This window comes from Elephantulus edwardii, unplaced genomic scaffold (assembly GCF_000299155.1).
Source record: "Elephantulus edwardii isolate Elephantulus edwardi_28Jun2011 unplaced genomic scaffold, EleEdw1.0 scaffold00019, whole genome shotgun sequence".
Classification (NCBI taxonomy): Eukaryota; Metazoa; Chordata; class Mammalia; order Macroscelidea; family Macroscelididae; genus Elephantulus; species Elephantulus edwardii.
In genome coordinates this window covers 21,165,289-21,177,149 of record NW_006399769.1, presented here as the reverse complement: position 1 = coordinate 21,177,149, position 11,861 = coordinate 21,165,289, and the positions used below count along the sequence as shown (strand labels likewise).

The 11,861-nt window shown below is 40.8% G+C and overlaps 1 pseudogene; it reads right to left on the bottom strand.

Annotated features, from left to right (window-relative positions):
- Positions 1-622: 622 nt before the first annotated feature.
- Positions 623-11,861, bottom strand: part of LOC102873569 — a 105,369-nt pseudogene continuing 94,130 nt past the window's right edge.

The following is an 11,861-nucleotide window of genomic DNA, read 5'->3' as shown; positions in this document are numbered from 1 at the left end:
ATTAAATAATTATCACAATTACTCTCCTGTAATTTTTTCATCTGAAAACCTTCTGGAGGGTCAGCTACGGGTCAGTTCTGACAGTATGGTACATCAACAACAAAATTAACTAACTTGGATATTACTGAAAATAACGATTAGAATTCCAGTTTGCTTGGCTCCACAACAACAGCCTGGGTGTCTACAGACAGGAAATCAAAAGACGAATCACACTGGGAAAGTCAGCTGTCAGGGTCCTCTCCAGAGTACTAAAGAACAATGATGTCAGTCTGAAGACTAAGGCCTGATCCAGGCCATGGTCATTGCAATTATTTGTTATGCATCAGAAAGCCGGACAATGCCTAGAACTGACAGAAGGAGAATTAATGCCTTTGAGCTGTGGTGCCTGAGAAGAATATTGAATATACCACAGACTACTAGGAGAACTCACTTCCTAAACGACTTGCCTCCAGAAACTATGAACTTTGATAAATGTTGGTAGTCATAGAAGGGCTTCAGGCCTTTTGTTCGTAGGGTCGCTATGAGTGGTTTTCTTTCTTTTTTCTTCACTCTCCACCCCCACCCCCCGATCCACTGAGATTTATTCCAGAAGCCACAGGCTCTGCGGGACGGGGTGGTTTGTTCAGTAAAACTGGTCCACGGGACCCGCCCTACAGTGTGACAGAGATGGTGTCCTCTGGGTCCCTGAGTGGACTGGCGCTGTCCAGGCATCCATGCTGTGCAGACATCCCACAGCAGGCGAGGTCCTGGCCATTGTTTGGGCAGCCCTTAGCACCTTCTTGTCCTTGGCGTTGGGGCTCAGGCCCTCCCGCGCACTTGCTGTCCAGTGGGCCTTGCTCCTGGATGCATAGTCCCCGAAGCTCTCCGCATGCTCCACCGGTGGGGGTGCCTCATCTGCGTCCTCCTCCTCTTCCTCCTCACTGCTCTCCTGTCCCGTACCCTCCTCCTCCTCTGCGTCCTCCTCCGAGTCGCTCTCCTCCAGCCAGCACTGAGTCCCCGGGTCCACCAGAGCTTGCCAGCCGTCCATCTTCTGCAGATCCAGGTGGTGGAGGTCGCTGAGAGGGAAGTGACAGTCTCCTGCCTCGAACATGTCCCTGTAGACGTACAGCTGCCCACGCTTCATGGCCAGCGCGGCGTTGCAGCGAGGACACCGGGCTTCCACAGGAGGCCTGTCCTATTCCACGTCCACATCCTTGTCTGCCCACGCTGCCCTCAGCAGGGAGCATCTGTCTGATGGTGACAACTGTGCCGTCTTCAGTGGTCACCTGGCAGACCACCTCCTGGGGCTCTGGGGGACCAGGCTCCTCTGCTGGGGCTTTCTCTTTGCCTGGAGACTCCACCCTCCTACCACACCTTCGCCTCTTCCACTTCTCCCTCTTGGGCTCCTTGAGCTGCCCTGCAAACCAGCGACTCCTGGCTGAGTCGTACAAGTACAGGTCTTTGGAAATTCACCCTCCAGGCTCTCCTACTTCTCCTGGTCACACACACATACACACACACACTCCAAAGAGCAACAAAGTGTGCTGATTCAGGGCTAAGGCCACTGAGAAGCCAGACCTCAGGGTAGGGTTGACATTCCCGAGGGGGAATCATCGTCCAGGTCCACCTTCCTTCCCTCCCACCCTCGGGCTTCAGCAGAAATATGTCCAAGTGCAGTGTGCCCCTGTCCACGCCCTTCTTGACCCTCTGCTTCGAGTGGCCCCCGAAGATGATCATGCCGGGCCCTGACAGACATCTGGCAGCCTGACCTGAAGCTGAGGCCCATCCCCAAGGGCGACAGCTTGGTCGACGTGCAGGTGGTCCAGATTGAAGATGTGCACGTCATTGTAATGATCTCTTGTGCTTTTATGTGCTTTCTCTAGACTAATATTGTTGTTCTTCAGTACTTTAGAGAGGTTTCTGACAGGGGAGATTCAGTAGCAATGCAATTCATCTTTTCATTTCCTGGCTGCTGGTACCAAGAGACTTGATTGTGAGGCCTAGCAAAGTGAAGCTGCTAACAATCTCAATCACTTCATTGACTATCACGATGCTTCCAATCAGTCCAGTGGTGAGAATTTTTGGTTTTGTAATGTTGAGCTTCAATCCATATTAAAGGCTACAGTCCTTGACCTTCTGGAGCAAGTGCTTCAGATCCTCCTCAGTTTGAGCAAGCAGAGCTATGCTGTCTGCATAATGTAGGCTATTGATGAGTCTTCCTCCATTCTTGATGTCACATTTCTCCTCATATAGCCCAGCCTGGAGGCAAGGATTCTGAGGCTCCGTCTAACATACTTTGGACATGTTGTGAGGAGAGACCGGTCCTTAGAGAGGGACATCATGCTTGGGAGGGTGGAGGGACAGCGCAGGAGAGGAAGGCCCTCTATGAGGTGGATTGATTCAGCGACTGGGATAATTGGGATGGGAGTGTCAGAGAGAGTGCGATTGGCACAGGACAGAGCGGAGTTTAGGGCTGTTGTACATAGGGTCGCTATGAGTCGCAGGCGACTCGACGGCACATAGCAACAACAACAACATATGTTGATCTGTTCTGCATATAAATTGAAAAGATATATAGATAGAACACATCCCTGGCTTACATCTTTCCCAGTTTTGAACGATGCAATGTTTTCTTGCTCTGTTCTGACTACTGCCTCCTGGTCCAAGTATAGGTTTCATATAAACACTATCAAGTGTTCTGGGATTCCATTCTTCTCAGAGCCAGCCACAGTTTGTTGTGATCCACACAGTCAAATGCCTTTTCATAATCAATGAAACACAGATAGACATTCCTCTGGTGCTCTCTGGTTTCAGCCCAAATCCATCTAACATTAGCCATAATATCCCTAGTACCTCTTCTAAATGCAACCTGCATTTCAGGCAGTTCTCTTAACAGACGTGTTCCATTCCAGTCGGGTTTATTTATCATTTTCAGCAGAATCTTGCTTACATGTGATATTAATGATATTGTTTGATAATTTCTGCACTCTGTCAGGTCAACTTTTTTTGGAATGAGAACAAATATAGATCTCTTCCAGTCAGCTGGTCAGATGGTTGTCCTCCTGATTTTCTTGGCATAACTGGATGAGTACATCCAGGACAACGTCTCTTTATTGAAATATGTCAATTGATACACAATCAATTCCTGGGGCCTTATTTTTTTTTGCCAATTCTTTCAGAGTAGCTTGAACTGCTTCCTTCGTCACCATAGGCTCTTGCTCATACATTGTTTCATGAAATTCTGCTGTGTCTGCCAATTATTTTGGTACAATGACTCTGTATACGCTTTCCATCTTCTTTTAATGCTTCCTAGATCGTTTAATATTTTGCCAAAAGCGTCCTTAAGTATTGCAACTCAAGGCTTGAATTTATTCTTCAGATCCTTGAGCTTAAGAAATGCTGAGTGAATTCTATTTGATTATCTGACTCCAGTTCTTTGCACATTTTATTATACTACTTTGTCGTCCCCTACTGCCTTTTCAAATCTTCTGTTTAACCCCTTACTTTCTTCCTTTGCTTTGGCTTCTCAGTGCTTTAATGCAATATTCAGGGTCTCTTCTGACATTCGTCGTGGTATTTTTTTCCTCCTCTGTCTTTGTAATGACCTCCTGCATTCTTCTTGGATGAAATTCTTGGTATCTTCCCACAGCTCATCTGGTCTTCTCTCATTAGTGTTCAAGGCCTCAAACCTGTTCCTGAGATGGTTTTGAAATTTGGGTGGCATGTACTCAAGGTCAAATTTTTGTTCCAGTAGCTTTGATTTCATTTTCCTTAACTTCAGCTTGAACTTGCCTATGAGTAGTTGGTCGTTTTATCCACAACCAGCAGATGGCCTAGTTTTCACAGATGATATTGAGCTTCTCCAGAAATTCTTTCTACAGATGAAACTTATCTGATTCCTATGCATACCATCAGGTGAAATCCATGTGTATACCCTGTGTTTATAAAAGGTATTTATAATAAATAAATTGCCAGTGTACAAAAGTCTATCTCCAGGTTCATTTCTATCTCCAAATCCATGTTTTCCCACTACTAATCCTTTTTCTTTATTCCCAACTTTCGCGTTCCGGTCACCCATTATTATTAACGCATCTTGATTGCGTGTCCAATTGATCTCTGACTGCAAAAATTGATAAAATTTTTCTATTTCCACCTCTTTGGCTCTAGTTGTTGGTGCATATATTTTGAATGATAGTGGTATTCACTGGACTTCCTTGTAGATATATGGATAGTATCCTGTCACTCACAACATTGTATTTAAGACACACCTAGAAATGACTTTTTAACTATGAAAGTTACCCAGTTTTTCTCACCTTTTCAACTCCTGCATAGTAGATCAAATGATCATCTGACTCAAAATGTCCCATGCCAGTCCATCTCATTTTGCTAATGTCTAGTATGTCAATATTTATGTTTCTTTTCTTTTTCAACAGTGTCAAATTTTCCCACATTCATTGATCTTACATTCCATGTTCCAATCTCTAGTATCCTCCTCCTTTGTGTTTCCATACTTGAGGGCTCAGCCACAGTTGCCATATCTGTTGGTCTAAAAGTCCTCTATTGTACATAAGGTTTTCAAAGACCTGCTATTTCAGAAGTGGATGGCCAATTCTTCCTTGTCTGTCTTAATTTGAATGATCAAACTTAGAACAGTATCTGACAGAGAAGCATTTTACAGAAAAGAGCAGATGAAAGATATTTCCCTAATTATAGAAATAATCAATTGATTAAATGTTGTCCCCACGTGTGTCTTGACCCACTGCTTTCCCTGCTCCACCAGCATTCCCTTCTTCTCCCACCTAGGACATTCAACACCTATCTTCCCCTATCTCATGCTTGTTATGATGAATTATATCTCAAGCCTTCTGAGCCTCTGTGATTCTGACCACCTGAAGCTGCTTCCAGTTTCTTGTGCTGCAACCAGTATCTCTTTTGAGATTAAGAGTCTCTAAGTCCTAATACCAGGTACTAATATTAGGGAAGGCTACCTACCTTAGACTTTTCAGAGTCAGCCAGAGTTTGTTATGATCTACACAGTCAAATGTCTTTGCATAATGAATGAAGCACAGATAGACATTGCTCTGGTATTCCCTGCTTTCAGCTAAGATCCATCTAAAATTAGCTACAATATGTCTAGCACCACAACCCCTTCTAAATCAAGCCTGAACTTCTGGCAGTTCTCTGCTGATGTGTTGTTCCAGTCATTTTTGGATAATCTCCAGTAGAATCTTGCTTACATGTGAAATCAATGATATTGTTCTATAATTTCCACACTCTGTTGGGTCACCCTTCTTTGGAATGGGAACAAATATAGATCCCTTCCAGTCAGTTGGCCAAGTGGTTGTTCTCCAGATTTCTTGGCACAATTTGGTGAGCACATCCAGGGCAGCATCTGTTAGTTGAAATATATCAATTGGTATGCCATCTATTTCTGGGGCCTTATTTTTTGCTATTTCTTTCAAAGTAGCTTGAAAAGTGTGGCATCAGGATTGGTGGAAGCTCTATCAACAATCTGCGTTAAGCAGATGCCACAACTCTGCTTGTTGAAATTGAGGACGACCTGAAACACTTGCTGCAGAGGGTCGAGGACTGCAGCCTTCAATACAGATTGAGGTTCAATATTAAGAAGACAAAGATTCTCACAACTGGACCAATTGGCAGCATCAGGATGGATGGTGAAGAAATTGAGATTGTTCACAACTTTAGTTTCTTGAGTCCACATCAACAATCTTGCACCAGCAGCCAAGAAATTAAAAGACATATTGAGATGGGTGGATGGTGAAGAGATTGAGATTGTTCACAGCTTTAGTTTGCTTGACTCCACCATCAACACTCTTGGCACCAGCAGCCATGAAGTTAAAAGGTGTACTGCCATAGGAAAGTCTGCTGTTAGGGACCTCTCCAAAGTACTGAAGAACAATGATGTCACTCTGGAGACTAAGGTGCATCTGATACAGGCCACGGTCTTTGCAATCACTTGTTATATACATCAGAGAGTTAGAAAATGACTAGGGAGGATAGGAGAATTGAAACCTTCGAGCTGTGGTGCTGGAGAAGAATATTGAGGGTTTCATGGACTGCTAAGAAAACAGAGAGATTCATCCTGGAGAGGGTTAATCCAGGCTGCTCCTTGGAGGCAAGGATTCTAAGACTTCGTCTGACGCACTTTGGACATGTTGTAAGGAGGGAGAGGTCCTTGGAGAGGGACATCATGCTGGGTAGAGTGGAGAGACGGCACAGGAGGGGAAGACCCTCTTTGAGGTGGATTGATTCAGTTACTGGGATAATTGGGATGGAAGTGTCAGAGACAGTGCGATTGGCACAGGACAGAGCGGAGTTTAGGGCTGTTGTACATAGGGTCGCTATGAGTCGCCAGTGACTCGATGGCACATAACAACAACAATAATTGTGATGGGAAAGTCTGCTGTTAGGGACCTCTCCAAAGTACTGAAGAGCAATGGTGTCTCTCTGGAGACTAAGGTGCATCTGATACAGGCCATGGTCTTCGCAATCACTTGTTATGCATCAGAGAGTTGGACAATGACTAAGGAGGATAGAAGGAGAATTGATGCCTTTGAGCTGTGGTGCTGGAGAAGAGTATTGAATGTACCATGGACTGCCAAGAAAACAGAGAGATTCATCCTGGAGAGGGTTAATCCAGGCTGCTCCTTGGAGGCAAGGATTCTAAGACTTCGTCTGACGCACTTTGGACATGTTGTAAGGAGGGAGAGGTCCTTGGAGAGGGACATCATGCTGGGTAGAGTGGAGAGACGGCACAGGAGGGGAAGACCCTCTTTGAGGTGGATTGATTCAGTAACTGGGGTAGTCGGGATGAGTGTGTTGGAGGCAATGCAATTGATGCATGATAAAGCTAGGTTTACGGCTATGAGTCACAAGCAACTCAATGGCTAATAACAACAATAACAACAACCTATCTTAAACTGTTCTGAGGGAAAATCCTTTGCCTTGAACTTCTGATCCAGGATTGACTTCTTGTGCCTTAGTGCCTTTTCTCTTCCATTTGTAGCATGCTGTTGTCACCCAGAAAAGGGTCATGTGTTCTGTAGATCTGGTATATATTGAAGCATATTAGGAAAAGAAAATAAACCAGGGTTTTTTCTTTGTTTTGGAATTTTTAAAAAAAATAGCTTTTAACTTTAAGATGATCTCTATAGAAATGTTCTAATTTTGTCAGTGGTACTGGTAACTGATACAGTCATTTTGGAATGTAATAAAAAAAGAGCATGAAATGTAAAATTTTCATATATCATTTGATACATAAAACTATTCTCTTGAGGATTGAGACAAATAAATTATACAACAGTAGCAAAAAATCTACATCTATGAGATATTTATTGTCAAATCGTAAAACACCCTAAATGCACAAAAGCAAAATGATTCAGTGAATTATAGCACATCAACAAGATGGAAAACCATGCAGTCATTAACATGGTAATTATGAAGTAAATGGAGAAATACAGGAAATGTTCATTTACAGTTTGAATGAAAGAATAAACAGAGGCTTCTAGTTTATGATTATAAGCATAAAAATATGTATTTATGTAGGCAAATACCAAGTTGTCTCAATTCTGGGAAGGATATTTTTAATATGTCAACAACTGTAAAATCTAGATGCATGTTATAGTCAATAATGCCTCGTTTTTGTCATGGAAAGACCTTCCCTCCTCCCTGCATTATAAAACAACTTGTTGCCATGGAGCAGACTCTAAGTCCCCAGGACTACAAGTGTGTCAGAGTAGAATTGTGCTTCACAGAAAAATTCTGTAATTGATTTTGGGAAGTAGATTGCAAGTCTTCCTTCCAAAGCACTCATAAGTAAACTGGAATCTTCAACCTTCAAATAGCAGCTGAGCATGTGAACTATTTGTTTCACTCAAGTATTCTTTTTCTTTCTCAGTGGTGCATAAATAATAATGTCTTGTTGTTGTTGTTATGTGCCATCGAATCTTTTGCGACTCATAGCGACCCTATGTACAAGAGCCCTAAACGTCGTTCTATCCTGTGCCAACCTCACCGTCTCATACACACTCATTGCCACCACTCCACTCACAGAATCCATCCATCTCATCGAGGGTCCTCCTCTCCTGTGTCGTTCCTCCACTCTCTGAAACATGATGTCACTTTCCAAGCACCAGTCCCTCCTAGCAACATGCTGAAGTATGTAGATGAAGCTTCAGAATCCTTGACTCTAAGGAGCATTCTGGCTTCATCCTTTCCATGACAAACCTGTTTGTTCTCCTAGTAGTCCATGGTACATTCAACACTCTTCTCCAGCACCACAGTTCAAAGGCACCAATTATTAGATTTAATAAAATCTGGTCCTGAGAGAAAATAGTAAAGAAGGAAACTGATATGTTAGATGTGAGAGTTCTGGTGGGATTTTTTTTTTTTTCAAACACAAAATTAAGTTGTTTTCAGTAAGACCTTTAGACAAGTAATGAATAAATTGCGAGAAATGTCTTCGATAAGTGGCAGAATATTCTGGAGATCTATGCATTTATAATGCATTGTCATGTGAAAGTAAGCCCTCTTTTAAGAAGATCAGGAGTATGGAAGGAATTTTGAAGGAAGGAATAACAAGAAAGAAGGATGAAGGGGAAGGGTCTTCACAGTGTTTCCTAATCTGCCTTGTGATTTACGGGATGCAGTTTTCTTTCATGTCTGACTTAAAAGCCTCAGGAATCCTGAGCCATAAAGTGAAATTTAGAAACTGAAAATAACCAAATTGCTATCTTTCTTATCATCTTTCATTAAAAAATGTTTCTAAATTAAGATGTAATTAAGTTTTAACTTCAAGAATTTGAAGGTAAATGGTTTCAGTCTTACACTAACTTCTTGCCAAAACAAGTAAACAATCATAAAAATTCATGTCTCCTCAGGAATAGTCTTCATTTTCAAAATAAAAGTAAATACTAAGGCTATCAAAGTAAAAATAAGGAGGAATATTAGGAAAACAGCATATATCAGGATCATTAAATGTGCACTGAACATGTCATGGACTGCCAAAAGAATAGACATATATGTCTTTTAGAGGATGCAGCTGGAGTGCTCTTTGGAGGCTTCGTCTTACATACTTTGGGCATGTTGCAAGTAGGGACTATTCCTTGGTGAAGGACATGATGCTTGGAAGGGTGGAAGGTCGGCGAAGGAGAGGAAGACCCTTGACCAGGTGGATAGAAGCAGTGACTGTTGTAATGGGCTCTAGTGTGTCAGGAAGTGTGAGGATGGAGCAGAATAGGACGGGGTTCAGATCCTCTGTCCATAGCATTGCTGAGTCATACTCAAGTCAACAGCACTTAATAACAACTAGTGTTCCTTTATTCTGTTTGGACAACAGCTTCCTGGCTTATGTAGAGATTTCACACAAGCACAATTAAGACTTCTGTGATTACCACTCTTCTTATTGTTAGTCATAGTTTGTTAAAATCCACCACCCACTGTATTTCTATAGTCAAGGAAACACAAGTAAACATCTTTCTGGTATTCTCTGTTTTCTGCTAAGATTCATCTGACATTAGCAATGATATCTCTAGTTCCACAGCCTCTTTGAATTTAGCTCAAATTTCTGGCAGTTCCCTCTGGACATACAGTTCCAATCATTCGGTAGTTGGTTCATCATTATTCACAATCTTCAGCAAGGTTTTAGTTGCATATGACATTGTTTTATAATTTCTGCACTCTACTGCATCATCTTTTTTTGGAATGGAAGCAAATATTAATCTCTTCAGGTCAATTGATCAAGTAGTTGTCTTCCAAATTTCTGTCAGATAGCTATCTACACGTGGAAGCAGCAGTCAAGAAATCAAAAGGCATGTTACAATGGAAAAATCTTCTGTTAAGAACCTTTGCAAAATGTTCAAGAACAAGGATTACAGTTTAAAGACTCAGGTACACCTTGTCCAAGCCATGGTATTTTTTTTTTTCAGTTGCTTTGTATGCATCCAAAATTTGTAGAACTAATAAAGAAGATCAAAGAAGAATGGATGTCATTGAGATTGCTGTGTAGGTGAGAACTATTGACTATCCTGTAGACTACTAAAAGAACAAGCAGATCTGTGTTGGAGAAAAGCACAACCAGGGAACTTTTTAGAAGCAGGAATGATGACATTTGATCTCACATATTTTAGACATGTTATCAGGAGGGTTCAATCCATTATAAAAAGATATCATATTGGGAAATGTAAAGAAGTCAGTGCAAGAGATAGTTTGACACAATGACGGTAATAACAGACTCAGGCATATTGGAGATTTTGAGGCTGGCACGGGATTGGGTATGACTTAAGCAGTTCTTGATAAAGTTACTATGAATGGTAGTTGACTCAAAGGCACATAGCAACCAGAACATAGAATGAATAAAAGAGATAAGATGGCAATAATTTCTTTTTATTTTCCCTATAAGAAAAAATTAAATGGCATTTATTTGATCAAAGTGCTTTCAAAAGCAAATACAACCTAGGAAGAGAAACTTCCTTTGCAAACAAAACTAAACCGATCAGAATTCAGAATAAATGTCACATTTAAAGCTCCTGAACCAATGGCAGTGTGAATCCTTGTGATAAGTAAACATACCTGAAAAAAAGGAAACATCAATTATTAAGATGATTGATTAAAAAATCAAAGGTACAAGTGTTATATTACATCTCATCTACTAGAAATAAAACATTACAGAAAAAATATTGCAGCAAATCACGAAGAAGAGCAAGTTGGAATAAGCAAGTCAAATCAGTAATTAGCAGAAAATAGAAATCTTAATTGTAATAATTTCTTTCAATTACTTTGTGTAAGACTGTTAACAGCCAACCCATATCCATCCTCCCTTCCTCTTTATCAACTGAACCCCCATTTATAACCACACAAATTACCACTAAGATAGAAGTATTAATTTCTAGTCTTTGTTATATTCTTAATGTACAAACGCTGAACCAAATAAATAAAATAAGTTGATTCCAACTCACAATGAGCACCCATCAGATTTCTGAGAATATGAATCTATTGAAATAGGTTCATCTCTCCTTCATGAAGCAGCTAGTGAGTGGATTGAACCACTAGTCTTTTGATTAACACCTCAACATAGAATGCTCAGTTCCACCAGGACTCCTTATGTTCTGCACAATGTTAGGCAAATCAAAAGTTTATTTAGCTCAACTGGAAAGGCTTCTAATAAGGAAGAGAGGAGTAGCCTTTCGCCCTCTTAAGTTTTTCCTGCTACCTGACAGAATTTGAGTATCAGCTGCTCATGAGATGGAAGTCGTTTCTTTTTTTTTTAAAAAAAAAAGTTTTTACTTAGATACTTAAAAACAATAGTTGTTTACTGTTTGATTACTTAAAAACAATACCTGTTTACTGTTTGATTATATAATCCATCACCTTTGGGCAATGTCTAATTTAGTCAGTGTTGATTGAATGCTTGCTGTACATAAGCATCATTTACAAAAGGCACTTTTGGAAATATGGGAAAGTTTATAGTACAGCTTGTATTCTCAGGAACTGCACAGTTTAATTTGATTTTTTTTCTATAATTATATTTTATTAATTTTCATAAACATTTACAGAGATTTTGGAAGTAGTTTCTATATTGGTTAAATCATAATTATTTCTGTTATTTGATTCTCACAGTCGAAATTAAACCTTAAGTGATATATCAAGTGTAAGTTCTTTCATTTTTTTGTTTGGTTTGTTAGAAATGGTTGTAGAATTCTTCAGGCAAATTAGTTCTTCAATTTAAAGAATATATCATTGTTGTTGTTGTTGTTGTTGTTAAGTGCTATAGAGTCGTAGATGACTCATCACCACCCATCTTGAACACAAAACGTTCATCTTTTCTCCAAGTTCATAGAGTTTCCAGAGGCAAGTTTTGGGGG